This window comes from Neopelma chrysocephalum, unplaced genomic scaffold (genome assembly GCF_003984885.1).
Source record: "Neopelma chrysocephalum unplaced genomic scaffold, ASM398488v2 Primary Assembly neopelma1_23b, whole genome shotgun sequence".
Classification (NCBI taxonomy): Eukaryota; Metazoa; Chordata; class Aves; order Passeriformes; family Pipridae; genus Neopelma; species Neopelma chrysocephalum.
The window spans coordinates 14,296,310-14,316,908 of NW_020897692.1; the positions used below are offsets into that span (position 1 = coordinate 14,296,310).

The window sequence follows — 20,599 nt, forward strand, 5'->3', positions numbered from 1 at the left end:
ATATATTAGATGATCTTTAGAGGTCCCTTCCAATGAGCTTTTCTATGACAGAGTGATTCTGCAGTTCCATATTACCCCAGTATACTGTGAGCGTACTGGGTGTGTACCTACAACTCATAACTATACACTATATTCTCCCCTCACTCTTTAAAGTAAAAAGTATATAAACTTGGAAATGGACTCAGAAAGAGAAAGAGGAGGACAGCATAAGAGACTTTGTCAAGAAGACAGCAGTGATTAATCCAATGCTTTAGATGCTGGCATGCAAATAACAGGGGGAAAAAAGTGAACCAGAAATATTAAAAAATCATAAAAATGATTAAGATAATGACTTAATGAAATAACAGATGGTCATTAAAAAAAGTGTGTTTAGAATATGAAAAAATAGGAAAGACAAAAAAAAGGTAGCTGTAGGGGTGGATGTAAAACTGATGAGAATACCATAATCACTAAGTATCAATAGTCTATTATTGACATGGAAGAAAATATCAAAGGGTTGCTGACACACTTCAATTAAGGTCTACTTTTCAAGATACTTTTATTAATGACACTTCTGATGGGAAATTTAAAATGCTTATTAAGACATCAGATGACACCAGGTGCACAGAGATTGCAGATACACTGGAAAACAGAATTAGAATTCAAAATTTCACACTGAAATTTGGGTTAATTTTTAAAAAAAGATAATCAAAAGAGAGAAATGCAAAATTATCTACATGGAAAAAACCAAGTATGTCACTACAAGACAGAAAAAATGGCTAAATAGGTCTTCTGCTGAGTAAAAAACATCACATTTCTGTGAAGAATGCATTCATCATATTGGGTTGTTTAGCCTGGAATGGATCTTGCACACCAAATAAAATCATCTTGATAATCTCAGGATGGGTAAGACCTCAAATGCAGTACTGTGTCCAGCATCATGCAGTGCAATTCAAAAAAGATTTAGCTGTCAGCTAAAGGATTATAATGAGAATGATCAGACCACATGTCTTATCTGCTAATGGAGTCTGAAACAACTGAATTTGCTCAGCTGCAGAAAGATGAAGATGGAATAGCGGTGCTCAAGGATGTAAAAAATTCTTGCCAAAAATGAGGAAATATGTAGCAATGGATGTATGGAAAAAGTCCTGCCAAAGATGGACTGTTGAATCAGAAGTTTTTAATGTTGTTTAAACACGTGTTAAGATGGCTTTTTGCAGAGTCACTGCTCCTTTCTGATACCTTCTGTAAAACCCCTTATCTCTCAGGCAGGAGTGTCCTGGGAAGATGTCCCAAGGTGCTCTCATTGGTCCTTTGTTAACCCCTTCCTTATTTGGCTGTAAACTCCCTACCTGATTGCAAGACCCCTCACCTGTGATTGGTCCCCTTTGACCCTCCCAAGAGCTATATAAACCCCCATCCCACAATAAACTTCCTCTTTCGTCCGTCTCTCCCCTGGTGGTCTGGTGAGTGCTCCTTTGTGGGGTCTCAGGCCACGTGGGTGGGGGCAGGGTGGAAGGGCATACACCTTCCAGGTAATGGACTGAAGCCAGGCCTGAAGGATTCTCCCCCTCCAGCTCATCTACCGTAGAAATATTTTTCCTATTACAGAATATGCTGAGTTGGAAGAGACTCACTAGTCCAACCCTTATTCTCACATAGGACAATTTCCAAGAATTACACCATGTGCCTGAGAGTATTGTCCAAAAGCTTCTTGAACTCTGTCAGGCTTGGTGCTGTGACCACTTCCCTGGGTAGCCTGTTCTAGTGCCCAGCCACTCTCTGGGTGAAGAACCTCTTTCTAATATCCAATCTAAACGTCCCCTGACAAAACTTCAGGCCATTCCCTCAGGTCCTGTCACTGGTCACCACTGAGACCAGTGTCTCCCCCTTCTCTTCCCCTCATGAAGAAGCTGTAGACTACAGTGAGGTCTCCCCCTCAGTCTCCTCTTCTCCAGGCTGAAAAAGCCAAGTGACCTCAGCCACTCTTCATACGGCTTCCCCTCAAGGTCCTTCATCATCTTTGTTGTCCTCCTTTGGACACTCCCCAAGAGCTTAATATCTTTTCTATATTGCAGTGCAAAAACTGCACACAATATTTAAGGTGAGGGCGCCCCAGTGCAAAGCACAGCAGGACAATCCCCTCCCTTGACTGGCTGGCGATGCTTTGCCTGATGCCCCCCAGGGCACGGTTGTCCCTCCTGGCTGCCAGGGCACTGCTGACTCAGATTCAACTTGTCATTGACCAGGACCCCCAGGTCCCTTTCCATGGCACTGCTTTCCAGAATCTCATTTCCCAGTCTGTATATACATCCAGGGTTGCCCCATCCAAGGTTCAGAATCTGGCACTTTCCCTTGTTGAACTTCATCTGGTTGGTGATTACCCAGTCCTCTAATTTGTCAAGGTCTCTCTGCAGGACCTACCTGTTTTTGAGGGAGTCAACAGCTCCTCTGAGTTTTGTGTCGCATGCAAACTTGCTTAGCATCCCTTCCAGTCCTGCGTCCAAGTCATTTATGAAGATGTTGAAGTGCATAGGGCCTAAGATGGAGCCCTGTGGAACCCAACTAGTGACAGGTCACCAGTCTGATGTTACCCCATTTACTGTTACCCTCTGTGCTCGACCCATGAGCCAATTGCTCACCCACCACATGATGTGTTTATCCAGCTGTGTGCTGGACATTTTGTCGAGAAGGATACTGTGAGAGACAGTATAAAAAGCTTTACTGAAATACAAAAAGATTACAATAACTGGTTTCCCTTGATCAGCTAGGTGGCTTATCTTGTCATAAAAGGAAATCAGGTTTGATACGCAGGACTTTCCTCTCCTGAAGCCGTGCTGGCTGTGACCAATGACTGTGTTGTCTTTCAGGTGTTTTTCAATACCTCCCAGAATAATCTTCTTCCTAATTTTACCAGTCACTGAAGTGAGACTGACAGGCCTGTAGTTTCCGGGTCCTGCTTCTTGCTCTTTTAGACAACTGGGACAATGTTTGCTGGTTTCCAGTCAGCTGAGACTCCAGATTCCCAAGACCATTAAAAAAATTATCAAGAGAGGTTTTGCAATGACATCAGCCCGCCCTTTGAGGATTCCGGGATGAATCCCATGAGGCCTCGTAGATTTGTAGGGATCCACTGGAGCAGCAGATCCTGTACAATTTCAGGGTTGACCGGGAGTTGATCATTCTCATGATCATGGTCCTCCAGCTCAGGGCACTGAGACCCCCTTGGTCTGTCATCCATGCTGAAGACAGAGGCAAAGAAAGTGTTAAACACTGCCTTGTCTCTGTCCCTGTTTGTGAGGTGACCATCCTCATCTTGTAATGCACTGATGATATTTCTACACTGCCTATTGACACTAATATATTTGAAAAAACTCTTTTTATTGTCCCCCACATTTCTGGCCAACTCCAACTCCAGTTGAGCTTTGGCTGCACAAATCTTCTCCCTACAGTGCCAAGCAGCATCTCTGTGTTCTTCCCATGTGACTTGACCTTTCTTCCACTGGGCATACACATTCCTTTTTTGCCTTATTTCCAAGAGAAGATCCCTGCTCAGCCAAGCCAGCCTTCTACCTCACCTGCTACTTCCAGCATTTGGGAATTGCCTGCTCCTGTGCCCTTAGGAGCTGATGTCTGAAAAGTGACCATGTCCATAGCTGATAGAAGAAGGAACTGACATTATGCTGAGAAATCAAATGGCAGTAAGGATTCAAGCCAAAAACTAGTAAAACCTTTCTAATGACAAGAGGAGTTAAGCACTGGAATATATTGCCCATGAATGCTTAAAAGGGATTGTAGTGGTGATGGTGGTGTCATTAAGAACAGGTTCAAGAAAACCCTATCAAGCATGAGTGTCATAGTAGATTCTAGCCTGGAGTACAGAAGCAGATTAGATGACTTTGCAGGGTCTCTTCTAGCCCTCATATTATGCATTTATGATGTTTTGTTAATTGTTTTGGTTTGAGAGGATTATTTTTTTCCTCAGGGACAAAACTCCCAAGAATTCAAGGGTGTTTTTTTCTCCAAAGTTTCAGTTGTAAAGCTTGCTGGTAGGCTAAAACTGTCAATTGGATTCTTCAGCTGTAACTAAAAATAACTTCCCAGATGCAAGTATCTGTGCAGTTTAGAACTTCATAAGTTATTTATGTAGAGGAAATAAAAATGTAATTTTTAATTTTATTTTTTTCAGAAAGTAAGAACTTGGTATATAGCTAAGACTGTTTCCGGTTGGAAACAGTAGAAAGGACAGACATTATCTCTATAACCCTTCAGTGATCCTTTCTTCCATCCTTCTTCTCTTCTTTCAGAAAGACTTACAGTGCTTTTACAATAGACTTTCAAATTTCTGAGCAATTTAAAATGCAACTGCCAATACACTTGGTTGATATCTTGGAGGTCTTTCCCAACCTTTCTGATTCTATGATTCTATGATATATGTTGCAAAATGACAATACATGAATATTGACAGAGAATATAATGGAAGAAAAGTTGTGTTACCAAAAAAGCCCTGTTGAATGGCAAAAGTCTTGAAACTAATGTCTGAAAGGAAGTGAAATCTCCTACGGCATGTGTTAACGATGGCCAGACAAAATGCCCATATTCAAATGCTTCAGGCACACTACTATAAAAGAATTGAACTTTTCACTAAATAATTTATGCTAAAATATGTATTTTCTGACATTAGTTTTCACTGCTTGGAAAAAATTGACCTGATTTACATAATATTCTTATGCTGAGCATCTGACTTTATAAAAGTCTTAGCTTAATAAAATGTTTTTAACACAACTTCCCATTGCGTATGTCAAGTTGAGTTTCGTCCTAGAGTATTCTTCATCAACCAGTAAATATGAACATAAGTATTAAATGATGTAAACCCAGACAAAGTACAGAATTATAACTGTCATTTGAGATAATTACCATGGATATAATAAAGGAAAATTCTTTTTTCCAAATGAATTTGTCAACATTTCAAACAAGAGAATGAGGAGAACAGATTGGATTTTACTAGAAGACTTTCAGAAACTCAGTAGCAATTATTTTTTGACCAAGTAAGGTAGGAAAGAGTAAGGAAAAAAACTTCACCCAAGTGACCAAAAACATTTCTACAATTCAGCAGTCTGTATTGCAGAACTTTACCTAAAATGTAAGTGTTTGCACCAGTCTCATTTTCATGAGGTGAAATCATGCTTAATATCTAGCATTTCTATGGCAGATCCAATCCATAGACATTAATTACTGTAGCAAATGTTTTCTAAAATTATTCTCATTTTTTAAAGATGGGAAGCTGAAATATTCAGTAGTTCAGTTCTTTATCTAAAGTACCTGTGTGAATCAGTGATGAAGGCAGAAATAGAAATAGTTTCCTGAATATTAATCCAGTACATATGATGACATGTACTAAACACAGTTTCCCATGAAGCTGAACAATCCACATACTATTAAAATACATTTTAAAAGTATATGGAAAGTGAAAATACAGGTTATATGGTATCAAGGAAGGGCTTCATCTGACTCATTAATATAGTGTATGTAGGCACTGAATTGATGACAGACAGCAGGATGTAAAATAGATTATGCTTCCACTTGGTATCCAGTGACAAGTTGATGGATGTTAGTATCAGGCTGTTCTCTGGTTCACAATTTAATTATGCTTTTGATACACTTAGAATATCTAAAACACTGAGAAAGAAATCTAAGGAATAAGAAACATTAGTGTTTAGCCATTTCCATACAGACCTTCAAAAAGAAAATCAGATCAACTTCAGATTTCAAAGTTGTACATAAACCTTGATAAAAATATTATATTTATGCCCTATTTGAAAAAAAAAAGTGTTGAGAAGAACAACTGGAATAAAATCACAGTAGTATGAAAAGCTTAGAAGTCTGTCAATATTCTCTAAAGTGCTTTTCTTTGATCATCTTCAAAGAGAGCTTCTAACATCTTCCTCCAGTTGCCTGTGTATTTTGTCTGGGCTGAAAAGGTCTGATTGCCATGGTGTCAAAGTTTACAACTTTTTCAAGTATAAAAGTCAGAAATCAGTTCTGTTGAATGAAATCTTTGTCAATACAGATAAAAGGTCAGTGCAATTTTATCTACAATATAGGATAAGGTTGACCTGTGGAAGAAATGCTTTGTTGCTTTATGGGCTGCAAAACATAGTCTTTTGACACATTAATTCTTCTCTCAGCCTTTTATCTGAAAAGACATTGTTATAAAAATAAGGCATTTATGATGTGCTATTATGTACCCCTTCTCTTAGGAAAGTTCTGCACCATTTTTATTGACTAGTTCGATGCTCCTCATTTCATAATCATCACTATTTCACACATCCATATTAAAATAAAGAGGTAGCCATAAAAAGGTACGACAGTAGTATGAAATAGGGGTTCCAATTTCAAATGCTTGTAACAATCTGTGGAATTAATTTAACAAGCAAAGTTAAGTTTTCAAGCATATTTAAACATATAAATTGCCCTAGAAGCCCAAGGTCCATGTGTGAAGTTCTCTGGCAAAACAATTATTACTTTCCCCTACATCAAAAGCAAAACATGCAATGAAGACTTCAGTCATTTGTCTAAGCAAGGTTCTGTCTACATACAAAAAAATACAACTAGATCTAGGTAGGTATGTCTGAAAACACTTGCCTAAAGCTGTCTCATAAATAAAAGGTGACTGAGACTGTATAAGATTTGTAAGTACTCCTTCCTCTTCCAGATGGGCTAAATATTTTTCAAACACATAGCTGAAGGCAAGGGTATATAGATATCTTACATGTATACCTCTCTGTACACAATGAGGTTTACAATTGCACTTCAACGATTTTAGTCTTTGTGTCATATGAAACAGAATTTTAAATGACTACACAAAGTTTAGAAAATTTTTAAATGTAAACAGATTATAATCAATTAATTTGTGCTTAAGATGCAAGAAAGCTAACTAAAGCTTTGCAACATAGCCACTAAATCAGTCCTTACATTACCCATTTGCAGTACCTAAAGCTATAATTTATTGTCAGTCAAGGATAAATTTATAAATTACATAATCTATGGGTGAATTATTTTTAAAAGTACAGGATTTAATGGTTGTAAAGGTTTTACAGGTTTGGAAAGCATTTTGTAGCTAAAGAAAGGGGAGATTAAACTAACCCATGCCTTAGCATTAAAGAGCATTTACTAACCAGAACTCTTAATGAGAAATTAGACATATAGCTCCTATTATTGTTGATGAAATTTTCATTCTACTTTCTCTATGCGCAAAGTAAAAGATATAAGACATTGTTTAAAGAAGGTGCTGTGAAATTGTATACACCAGAACAAGATATAATTTTTGAGAGGTTATGTGTGTTCTATAAACATCAGCAGCTTATCTCACGTATTATTAGTTGAATGAACTTTTTAATGAAGTTGCATATATTTCACACATCTTTAAATTCCTCATGCAATTCTTGGGCCATCTCAATTTGTAGTTTAGCATCTGGAAAGCCTGCTGCCTTCAGAAGATCTTTGTGACATTTTTTCCAGATTGTTTTTACTGTATGAATACAAGGATAGATTCTTTCCTTTTGGCAAGATGAGATACCACAGTGGTTACTGCAGGCACCTAAACTGCTTATGGAGATCTCCCCTCTTTCTTGTCCAAATGCTCCTCAAAAGACAAGATCCTAGATAACAGTCACCCTCTTCAATTCTCTGCAGGACCCTCTAATCAGACCCACGGATACAACCTGCAGTAGGCCTTTCGTCCCTCATCTGTCCACTGTAAAGGTCATACTAATAGGTACTGCAACTCCTGACTAGCCAGCATATGCTCTTTGGGTTTCTACGTACCATCTCCATGAGACCTCTGTAAAGTTCAGGCCTTTCAGCAAACACGTTAGCTGCCTAAACAGATTTAACATCTATATGTAGTCCTGTACCACAGCAGTTAGCTGCATGGGTAATCAGAAGAAATTACCTTGGCAATTAATCCCAGTCTTCCTTAAACTTTGGTTATAGGAGTAGTGTTTAATTCATCTGAGAGTGATGCCCATGCAACACCTTTTTTTTTTTTTTTTATTTTGCCCCCAACTATCACATTTTATCACTGATCATTTTCACAATTATACCCAGAGTCTGGCCATAAGTCCAGCTCATCATGGATTTTTGCAGTATGTATTAGTGATAGGCATAACTGTTCCACAGCTGTAATTTCCCTGGTGTTACAAAGTGGTAAGTATTGGAAAACATTGCATTTTACATGAAAATTAATTTGTCTTTGATATTTGCACTAACCATATATTTCATTTATCCTAAATACAGAAAGCTCATAATCTATTTTTCTTGTATTTTGAAGTATACTGAGGTGCATGTGCTATTTTTAAAAAAAAATACATTATTTTTTCAGCACTTGAATATAAACTGTCAAAATATAGTAAAATCTTTCAATGAAACATTTTCATAGCTGGTATATTAGGTTCTGTGCAATACACTGCCAAACCATGCATTTAAAGAAGTCAGTTCTCCTGAAAAAAAGCAGGCTTAGCATACTACAAGTACCATCTCAGCAAAGAAACGGGGTTTTGCTGACTTAATGCAAGAGTTTTTCTCACACGAGCTGCTTAAGTGGGTCACTATATCTTATTAGTTTACTGGCCCAAGGGCAATTTACAAATTTGACTGAATTTTATCTGTGTATATATAGCGCTTTAATCTTATTCCCACATATTTATGTTAGTTGCAGAGGAAAGATGAATAATTTATTTGTGATTAGAAACTATTGGAATTCATGAGGAAATCAATATACTTCTGAGAGCTCTGGCACTGAGTGTAACTTCTACAAATGGGGTATGCACTTTGTAGGAGAGCTCTCATTGCCACATTGGATCACATTTTACCATGGGTTTTTTGACTCCTTAATTCTTTACAATTACTCCTGATAATTTAACCGCAGCCTTTATTCAGCAGCGTCATTATGGCAGCAAGTTAACTACTTCTCAAATCAATACAAGCCTCTATGTACTTTTTTGTGGCAGCAGGATCAGACCACAGAAACAAACATGACTAAGAAACCCTCTGGCCAGCTGACACACCATTATAAATACGTAACTTAACAAAAACCTCTGTTTCCTGGAACTACAGCTGCCAGGGACAATTTACTTTGCCTTTCCTCTATGGTGTACAAAGGAATAAAAGCAGGATATATTTCTATCTCCAGATTTGTGATCTTATCAGCAAATGCTCTTGTGCTCGAAGATGCTTAAGAACTGCATGAAGAGTGCAATTCTTGTCAGGAAAAGTAAAATCTTAAGCCAAAGGAAGTTAGTTGGAAGTGACACTAAAGAACACCTGGATCAAATGAAAAGTACATTGGTGTACATGTTATTAAAACTGTACCAACTACCTGACATTGTAAAAAAATTTGTGTTATAAAATTCTTTTTGTGCATATACTTGAAAAATTAAGTGAGACATCACTACTGTAAGAGCAGACCAAATTTCTCCTGAAACTGTAAGATACCTGAAAGCAGACTACATTTCCTTGGATTAGCATAGAGTTTTCTAATCCTAGGTAATATGCACATAGATTTTTGTGTTTGAAGAATAAGACAGCAACAGAAAGCTCAGCTATTTACCAAATTAAAGAGTAATACTGTGTGAGGAAGAGAGAAGAACAGGGCTGAAATTAATCTATGGTACTATCTGAGAATGTATATGCCCATGGATCTGAACTAAACTAGATCCATCTCTAAACTAGTGCAGAGAAAAACTTTTTATTTTCAACCATAATATTTTTAAGAACAGAAAGTGCCTTTTTTTTTATTAGCAAAAAGAATTTACTAAATGTACTCTTTTACACTGAGGTTCTGCCAGCAAAATGTCACTGCTGAAAGCTTTTAGTACATACCGATCTATCTCACAAATTGTACTGATAAACAACAAAGATTGTAGACCAAATAAGAACTAGTCACCAAGGTGAAGCAATGTAAAGCTGCAGAATTCAAATATTTCCATTCTATTTACTTAAAAGTAAATATTCAAAACTATTCTATTCAAAACTAGAGGATTAGCAGAGGCAGAGAAAAATGAAAAGCACAAAATCTTTTGCAAAGCAAAATGTCTTATTTGTACTTGGGAAAAAAGGAAACATCAATAAGAGACAAATACAGTGTTCAATGAAAACGATGGTGAGATAATGAAATACATTGGAGATGATTACTACATTATTACACAAAGGTAACTTTTTCACTTTGTGCACAGGTATTTTTAAATTGCAGTAGAGAAAGCTAAGCTCTTGTGATAGCTTCCATTCTTGTGACAGCTTCAAACACTGATACTGGGATTCAGTTGTGAATAGCAACCTTCCTAAGAATTATTGAGCAAAATGTCAGAATCTGTGACATGGTAGGAATATACTTTAGACAGAACGTTAAACGCAAGTTCTGTCTTCTTTGACCCTTTGGGAACTAAATGATAATGTGTAAACCTAATGGTGTCAGCTACATCTTCAAAAAATTCTTACATATTAGCTTTTATACTTTTTCACTATGCTTCAGTATAGTACTGGCATTAAATGACAAGCAGGTGTCAAGGGCTTGCATTAAAAGTAACATAAATCAATTCTGAAAACTCTAGCACCAGTCAGCAAAAGAAATAAGTTCATATGAAAATTAGACAGAATTTTTGCCTGAAAGCCTAATGTTTCCACCTTTTCTATTCACTCTACAACAAACCCGTGAGTTTATACAATAGCACTGATTCTCTTGGGATGGAATTCATCAGACTAAATTTAGATATCTTTAGTGGTATGCAATCAAGAATATCTCCATGAGATTCAAATACAACAATATTATGAAGTTCCACAGACTGATTGAAAGGTCCAGTCTTTGTGAATAAAGTCCATAATCTCTCAGACAGAGAAATGTTGCACTCTCCTAGGAATTATATTAGAAACTGGCAGGTTATGAAGGTATTCTTGATTCTAATCAATGTATTCAAGAAACTATTTCAAAACAAATACTACTCGAAGTTCTGGAATAGGCCAGTTAGGTTGCATAATGGAAACTTGATGCAAGTGCTATTCATGCATATGACGTGTCTAAATTTACTATTTCCTCCAATTGTAGACAGAATTTCTATAGTCAGAAACCATCTTGCTTTTCATACTACTGAGTAGTTCAATCAGTTTGAGATTCAAGAATCCAGCAAGTACAATCTCCTGAGTTTACAGGAACTTAAGAGCTTGATTTCCAACCCTCTCTCTTGATTTAAGCAATTCGTGTGTTCCCATTTCCACATTTTTAAAATCTTGCATGAAGCAAGAGCTATTGTGCTGCTCTCGAAGGATAAAATACCACTCATTTCTTATATGCTGGTACTCCTGAAATGAATTGAAAATAATTTTATCTGCAGGTTTCAGTGATAGAAAACACCTGCATTTCAGGAAGGAAAAAAAGGATGAATGAAAACTATAAAATCAATTATTCCCCATGCATTTGACAAGAATAAAACAGGTCAGAAATTCATGTTCCCTGAATCTTAGTCAGTTAGCAGTTTACACTACCCTTTTTGCCTGGATCTGAGGGATTTTTGACTTCTGGAGAATGAATATTCAGGATAACTCATAAATATGCTGTTCAAATATAGAAAACACTTGTGTATATATATGCACTAGAATCTTCTGCTTTTGGACAAATAATTGTGCTTTTTTTCCTTTTGTATTCTTTTATAATCAGGCCAAGTATCATGCAGCTGCTTGCTCACCCCCTGTTCTACTTCTCCAGTAGGATGGGGAGAAAAGTTGGGAAAAAAAGTAAAACCTGTGGGTTGACAGAAGAACAGATTACTAATTGAAATAAAACATTATAACAATAATAATAATATCTTAGTAAGGAAAAGAGGAACAACAAAGAGAAAGAGAAAAATAAAACTGAAGAAAGAGAAGTGATGCACAATACCACTGCTCATCACTCATCATTGACTGATGCCCAGACCATCCCTGAGCAGTTGGCAGAGCCTCCTGGCTAACTCCCCCCAGTTTTTATACTGGGCACGACTTTCTAAGGTATGGAATATCCCTTTGTCCAGTTTGGTCAGCTGGCCTGGTCATGCTCCTCCTTCCCAGCCTCTTGAGCACCATCTCACTGGCAGAGCATGGGAAATTAAAAAGTCCTTAACTTAGTAAGCATGACTTAGCAATAACTAAAACATCAGTGCATTATCAACATTATTCTCATATGGAATCCAAATCACAGCACTCTACCAGCTACTAGGCAGAATATTAACTCTCTCCCAACCAAAACCAGGACATCAGGAGAACAAGATCCAATTTATAGTGTCAGAAATTATATCTTTATATATTTAGTCATATTTTAAAAGAAAAATGGGTACAAATCAACAATTGATGGCATTGATAGATAAAGGCCAGGAAAGCATCCAAGGACTCGATCTTCCAACAGACATAATCAAGCATTTTAGACGACTGTGAAGCTGCTTGAGAAGGCACTTAAAATGTGTCAAGTGGATGTTTCCTACATCTGACAGATGTCCTACCTACAAGATTGTCATGCTAAGAGGGAGCATTTTTTTCCTGCATGCCCACCTGTCTCCACTGCATTTGCTTTATCTCAGCAAAAGAAAAACATTTCCTTTGTCTGCTATGATTCTGAATGAAAATACCTACAACGTCTCCTTGTTTTCCTTCTGTGATATCTTACACATGGTGGAGTAAGGGAGAAGAAATATAAAATTTCCCAGGCAACAGATAGGCAGACAAAAGACTTTAAGTAGCAGCTGTTGTTCTCCTGATGCTGCACTTCTGATATTTTAACTTTCCCTTTTTTTTGCTAGGGGTGTGGTTTCCTGTTTTACTGCTGGTTTCTTCCAGTTATAAGACAGAACTGAGATTCAGGATAAAATTCTCTCTCTTGCTGAACTGACCTTCCCCATTAGAAGATGGACACTCGATAACTGTGGGTGACACTTTAAATTAATTTTATTTTGCTGAGAAATTGTCTCAATTATCACTTACACAGATATGTGACTTACAACACTTGCGCTCTTTCTTTCTTTTTTTTGTGATGTGCAATACAGGAATAAGTAGATTTTTAAAAAATAAAAAACAAGTATTCTACCTTGAGATGGTCACTTGCCATATTTTACTTAATTGGAAGTTACAGCTTATTATCTCAGCTCTGGCAGATGGCTGATGAGAAAGACAGGCAACTGATGTGCTCAACAATTCTATCATTCCACAACGAAGCTAGAGGGAGCATTTTTATTTTGCTTTAGTTTTCCTATTTCATACTTAATCTATATATCTTTTAAAAATAATTTTTGTAAGCCTGAATACTCCTTCAACCAAATTCCAGAGTTTCACTACAGTATGACGAACCAATTGTTAAGATAAGAAAAATGTATAGGTAGATAAATAAATGTACCAGCTCGTTCTTAGAATCAATATGTTAATTTAAAAAACCAAAACCAAAATGGATGAAGCACCATGAAGAAATTAGAAATTTCAAATACAATCTAATTTCCTAGGCAACATAGGATTCTGATCAGGTCATCCAATCCCTGCCTTTTTCACCTAAAGTGATAAACTCAGACAAAATCCTTGGAGGAGGGTTTACAGCTACAGGTGGTAATTTTTCCACATCTATTCTTTAGAAAAGTTTGAATTATAGTTTTAGAAACATGTAAGTAGTTGTGGAAACAAGTCAAAACAGTGCAATGCTATTGCCGAAATTAACGACATTAAGTCACTAAACTCAACAACTATTTATGTTTCACATATTTTTGTTATGCTTCATTGTGTTTGTAGCTAGAGCAATAAAATGACAAATTAAACACAAATACAAGGTATAATAAATAAGTAATACCTTTGCCAGGATATTTTATTTGATTATTTATACTTCAACATAGAGTGTAAAAGACTATAGTAATGCTAAGCATTTAAAACTTTTTCTTAAAAAATGCACATATGCTAGAAACCAAAGTTCCATTTTGATCAAAGTAATAAACAGAAAATTGAACATATCAATATTATTTATATCAAGCAGCCTTTCAATACTTAAGGGAGGCCTATAAGGCAGACAGGAACAAACTTTTTAGCAGTGCCTGTTGCAGTAAGACAAAGGGTAATGGTTTAAAACTAAAAGAGAGATGACTTAGATTAGATATAAGGAAGAAATTTTTCACAATCAGGATTATGAAACACTGGAACAGTTGCCCAGAGGGGTGTTTTATGCCTCATCCCTGGAAACATTCAAGGTCAGGCTGGACAGGGCTCTGAGCAAGCTGACTGACTTGAAGTCCCTGATCATTGCAGGGGGTTGGACTAGATGACCTTTAAAGGCCCCTTCCATCCCCAACTATTTTATGATTCTATGATACGTTGCTCTCTAATTTACTTTTCAGTTTAATATATTTGTGTTGCTACAAAGAAACTGCCTTATCTCTGTGGAGTGATTTATTAATCACTTTATTCATAAATCAAAGGATGTAACAGAATCAGTGACCTGCGGGAATATAGTGCACTTAGGCGTTTACACAAGAACTGTTTATATGTGCATAAAAATTATTGAGAAAGGAGAAGAAAAAGCCTGAAACTCTCTCCCTTGTTAAAGACAAACATGTGAGCCTGATAAAACTGAAGCATTTTTCGGCTTCCCTTTGGTCCTTGCTTATATAAAATGATCACCATTTGGATGGTGATCCAAATTCTCTGTCTTTCCCTTTCTCTGCCTCATTCCATCTCTCCATTCTGGTAACATCCTACATTTCTGAGGTTTATTGTTTAGCTGCAAACAAGAGTCTGCCTTAACAAGAAAATCACTTCCTGAGAAAGTGGCTAACTGGCAGTGGGAACAATTCAGCTTACTCCTCTGCCCTTCCCTAAGAACAGTGCAAAAGTTAAAAGAAAGGACAAGATCTACAGTTGGGAGCATATAAAGACACTTTATTATCTGTTCATAGAAATCTAATGTTTTGGCAGTCTTCCAAATATGCATATATAATACAGGGAACCACTTTTCTTATAAAAAAGAAGCATTTGCTGGCACAAGTTTTAGACTGAGTTGAAAAAATCAGCAACTAAAGCTCAGCCCCCTCCCCACAATCATGGATAAAGTGGTCTTTGTTAATCTGGCAGAGCTGAAAGGAAGAATTGAAACTTTCTCTCTCCTCCTTCTTGGCTTTGCTTACATCAGAACTCCCTAATTAGACTTTGTTTTCATTCTTGAGATATTCTTTTCTGAATTATGAACTTTTTTGCTTAAATGGTTTGTTTAATTTTGTGTCTGCAAAAAATTAAAATTAACACTTCACTCAGATTTCTCAGATTTGATTGGACTGATGATTTCATGAGCAATAATTGAAAGTTATTGCTTATCAGAAGGCAGTTCAGTTGTGAACTTTAGTTGTGGTCTCAGGCCCTGGGAAGCAGGTTTTCACAAATCACATGCAAATCCTTTGCAAGTGGTACTTGTTAGCTTCTTTCAGCTGAGAGGGTGAATGGATATAGAGATAACCAGGCTGAGGCAACACAGTCCTGTGCGGAGTTCATGCATTTATAGATATCAGGCATCTAGTGAGCCCAAAAATTATTTTCCAGCCTGCCATGTAGTTTCCCTGACATAAAGCTAAACAAAACACAATGCCTGTAGAAACATGAATCACATGGACTATTAGTGATTTTTATTCAGGCTTTCTGTTACTTTTTTTGCATCAATTATTCTTAATTCTAATTACTCCCTAATCTGGCTATCCCTGGAGTCCTCCAAATAATATGATAATTGTCTGTGAGAAAAGTACCTCAGGCAAAGAGCGATTCCAGGTACCAAAGGTAACAAATGTGGAGGTCAGCTGCATAGACATATGCTCAGCTCTTTAACTGCATATAACTTCAATCGATGCTTGCTGTTAAAGCAGAACTGGCATCAAAACTAGCTTGTACAATCACGTTAGTTCCACTTTCTGTTGCCTTGGTCATCGTGAAGAGCAGCCTATGGACACCACCCTGTTGCAAACAGCAGTCTACCTGGACTGCTAAATCAGTCCTTCCTAGTGTTGCCTGCTCTCCATTTTGGGCTTAAATTAATACACAGTCTCATATAGGGCTAACAAAGCAAAGGCCCACTGTGCCCCCATGTGTTAGCCCACTGAAATATAACCACCCTGGATAATGAAGAATCCTCAGCCACAGAGAGCTGGTTTATGAGCACAGGGGTTGCCTGGTAACAGGCATCTGTCAGGTGCCCGTTATCATTTGATGAAAGCTGATCGGGGAGTCGTGCTGAAGGAGATTGGATCATTAGAAAAGAATAGTAATTTGCCCTTATGCCTCAAGTTGAGGGATCTGATGCAACAAGAGTCTATGGAGATAAGAGGCAACTCTATTTTTTCACGGTGTAGAAGGAGAAAATTATCTTTTTACTGTGCCTTGCAGGGAAATGACTGAGCTAGAGCACTCTGGGGGTCTGTGCTGAGACTCCAGGGGCTATCTGGGTGCCTCTTGGGCTGCTCTAGGCACTGCATTGAGGCACGTTCAGTTTTCTGCTGCTTTGTGGCCTCTTCTGTTTTTTTCTCAAGCAAAAGCAATTATGACTTCAGAAGCTCTGCACCATACCTAAGATGATAAAATATTACTCAAAAGGCTCTGATCTTCACTGCAATGCTAAGGAAAAAGGGGTTAAAAGTGTGGAAGATGCTAGGCTGAGCTTTATACACCTAAAACTGTAGGTTCCTGTACCTGGAAATTCAACTGAGTATTTTAGAAAAAAAGGCAATCTTCCTCACATAGGAAACTCCCAGGTGACCAGTGACTAGGACCTCCAGCAGCTATTTAATAGGAACTGCTCAGTTAGTTGCTGACATGAGATTCCACATTCTAGGCTAAGCGGTGCCTTCTAAACAGGAACTGTTTTGTCATCTTGCAAAGGCCTCTGCAGTGTGATTTACATTCTGTTACACTACAATTCAGGGGAGCTATAAATAGAGCAAAGGGCAAGATCCAAATAGCGGATGCAGCCAAAGTGAAATTTAGGCAGAATGTTTAGGAAAATTATTAAAAAAAAAAAAAAAAGACAAGGGGGAAAAATGCATAACTTTCTTAGGAACCTGAAATCCTTTGGCATCTGGCCATCTGACATTAGCTGCCATACCCTTTACAAGAGGTTAAAACTATATTGCTGTTGGGAAGTGCTGCAATTTAGAAAGTCTATGTATTCCCTAAAACTGGTCAGGATTGAGCACGTAGACTCCTGGGTCTGGTTAAAGAGCTGACTTATCCAACTACATCAAGATCATAGCTGCTTTATCCTCTTCCTTGGCAGTATTTCACTAGAAGAATAAAACTGATATAGTAACTAAGCCCTGGACAGGTTTTGACAAAAGCAAGTAGATGCAGCCCTGCCTGGGAACCCCCAGCTGTGAAAGACAGCATTGTGTCTCTCTGACTCACTTTGGCTGTTCCCAACACACACCAGCTTGTCTTCCTAATCCTCCTTCTCTACTCCTGGCCATGCTGCCAGACCTCCTCCCTCACTCTGGCCCTGGTTTTCACTTAAGTCCATCGTTAGCTACTTCAACTCACTGAATTCAAGGAAATCCGTCCTTCTTTTCTTGCTGGTTTAGTTTTCTTCCAGAATAGTGAATGAAACCAGCTCTCAGAGGAGCCTGGAGAGCTACAGAGCAGATGGAAAGTGCATGTCAGAAGTGGAGAAAAAAAAGAGGGAAAAAAAGGGCAAATTTCCCTTTTGCCAGAAATGAGCTGTTTTGTCTGCCTTACCTCATGTCAGGTAACTTTATTCAGAATATTCTGACTAACAGGTCCACTCCTCAAGCTGAGTTTATGCAATTTCCAAGTCCTCCTTAGTCAGTACTCTGATTTACATTCAAAAAGGGCAGATGCCTAAATTCTAAATGATGCCTTAAGATTCTTAAGATTTTTAGCATATATATTTTTAATATAACTGTATAGTTTCTAACACTTTAAAATAGCAGTTAACAGTTATTAAATCGCCTTTCTCATGCTTTGTGTTCTCTTCTTCCATTTTAGGCATCATAAACACATCACTGCTTGCTTACCAACAAAATACCTTTACCTCAGTTTCAAATGAATACCAAAAAACCCCTAATAAAAAGTTCAAGAGATATTCACTCACAGAAGTCTGCAGCGTTGTTCAAATTTTCAGAAATGAATTTTACTTGTAGAGATGTCAAAGAAATCACATTAGACTTGGAACTTGAGTTGTTGCACTGAATGGTGATATATTTCATATAAGATAGAAGCAACTTGATGACAGGGTTACCAAAAGCCCTTGATGCAGAGGCACTTAGATGAGACAGTCAAGGCTCTGCCAACACCCTTTGCAGTAAGAACCACTCACCCCCACACAATACTTTGTGTGAATGTCATGACAGAAAATTAATTTCAAAGTGTTTATCCATCCAATAACTCTTGTGGCAGCTTATTTTTTTCAGACAATGTGACTTTAGGAAAGACTTCTATAGCAAAAAGGAAGAATTTAAGTTGCAGTATTTTTTCCTGAAAGTATATTTATCCAATCTTACGATGCTTCTCAAAGCATTTCAAAGACCCAGTGGGTCGTTCTACCTGATTTGAAGTGTATATCTTACTTAAATTTGAGAAAAGTATTGATTTGTCTGCTTTCTGTGAGCCAAGGGAAAGACTAAATTTTATTTGAAATATTCTTCTCATATTACTCTCTCTCTAAAAGTCTTTCATTTCAGTGACTGGAATGTGTCTTGTGGGTACTTAGTAAAATCTGGAGCAGAAATCCTCCTAAATTTCTATTTTATTAACACAATAGCTTTACTTATTCTGGAATTGTTGATATTGAGGCATTTGAAAATGAAGATCAACCACAGTAGGACTGAAAAATGTCCTTGAATATTCCGAGTTTCTACATCAATACTGAGAAATGTCTGAGAAATGTGCTTATCTGCATCCTTAAGCACCTGATGCAGGGCCAGGAGTTGGACTCAATGATCCTGATGGGTCCCTTCCAACTCAGCATATTCTGCGAGTCTGTGACTTTTACATTTTTGTAAACTAGCCCACTGTTTTAAACTTCAAGCATATTCTAAGTGTATTTTGCTTCACGTGTTTCTCAGGTAACTAGGCAATGTTGCGCACAGTGTATGCACCACAGTACATTCTACGAGTCTAAAGTGGCACAAACAACAAAAGAAAGCAGTTCATGTTGACCACAGTTCTTAGGGGTGTTGTGCTCTCTTTCTGCCAAGTTTCTGTATGGTTTGTAGTAAAAATTAATGAAAATAATGTAATCAAATTATAGTGTTGCGGTTTTTTCTTGGATATTTCACAACAAAAATGGAATTTAAACAACCTGCTGACAACATTTGTATGGATGAACCATTCCTTTTATGATGGAATAAAATTTAAAACACATTTTTTTATGACCAAAGCTACAAATTTAGGATTACTTGTTTCTATAAATCCTCTGATATTGAGTGGATACAGATGATGAACCGTTCACTATGATGAACTGTTTAACCATTTGTTGCTTCTTGAAGACAAATATCTTTGGAAGTCTTCTTTGGAAGAATATTTTCTGTAGCCAGGTCTAACTTCCCATAATCCACAGACACCCCTACCACATCCCGGGAATACAAACCTAATAGCTTTTAAGATGATGGATCCTTTGAGGCCTCTTAAAGTGCTGTGTCCTTCAACCATTCTTTACAAGTCTGTAAGTGTAGCTGAGGAAAAGGGGCATGCTGGTTTTTTTTGTCATGATAGCTCTGTCATGTGCCAAAAAACTCTCAACCAAGTTCTGAGCTGCAGAAAAAACCTGCAGGTTTAGGCAGATTGTTAATTAAGCACCTCCCTTGTTTGGAACACTGAGATTTGCTCCTTGGCTTTGTTTTCAATAGCTGTGTATACAAAAGAGGAGCAAAAAGACTATTGTCAACTATTGTTTGTTCATATGTTTTATGTGCTTATCTGTTTGTGTAAAATGCATCACTTTGTGAGGGCTAAAGCAATAAACAGAGAGAAGAGACTAGTGTATGCACAATTAGTGAGTGCATGTCTAGTATACTGTATGCTGCTGTGAGGTCTGATATGCTGAACAATATTGAAAAATTGGTCAGTGTTTAGAGATGAAAATGTTGAGGAGTGCCACCTTAAAGATTACTCAATCATGGTCTGTAGAAGGATAAAATAGAGGTCTCTGTGGCCTTTGAAGGTCACGAGAGACAAATTTTCTCTAGAAATTAAGTGAATACCTAGACTAGAGGTTGTAGTTTATCACCATGCAATGAAGTGGGTTTTGCATCATGGAGGATTATTAAATGATGATGATGTGGTGTTTGTTTGTTTTGTTTTTGTTGTTTGTTTGTTTTTTCCCCCAAGGCATACTCTAGTTAAACAGCTAATTATTATATTCTTTGGAGGAGCAACAGATAAATACTATTCCCTTTACTTTGCAAAAGTTATGCAAAAGGAGCCTGTTGATGCCTTCTGAATTTGCATTAAACACTGAGAGAAATTCAGTTCAACATCGTACAACTAACAGGGTGTGGTGCCTATTTTAAGTTAAGAACATTGTATGCTGTTATCCTCATAATAATTGAGAAACAAATTCTGTAATGGTTAA

The 20,599-nt window shown here is 37.3% G+C and overlaps 1 protein-coding gene across 9 annotated transcripts in view; it reads right to left on the minus strand.

Annotated features, from left to right (window-relative positions):
- The window catches only part of ADGRB3 (adhesion G protein-coupled receptor B3), a 478,342-nt gene that overhangs the window by 361,040 nt on the left and 96,703 nt on the right, over positions 1-20,599 (minus strand). The gene's annotated exons all lie outside the window — the stretch shown is intronic.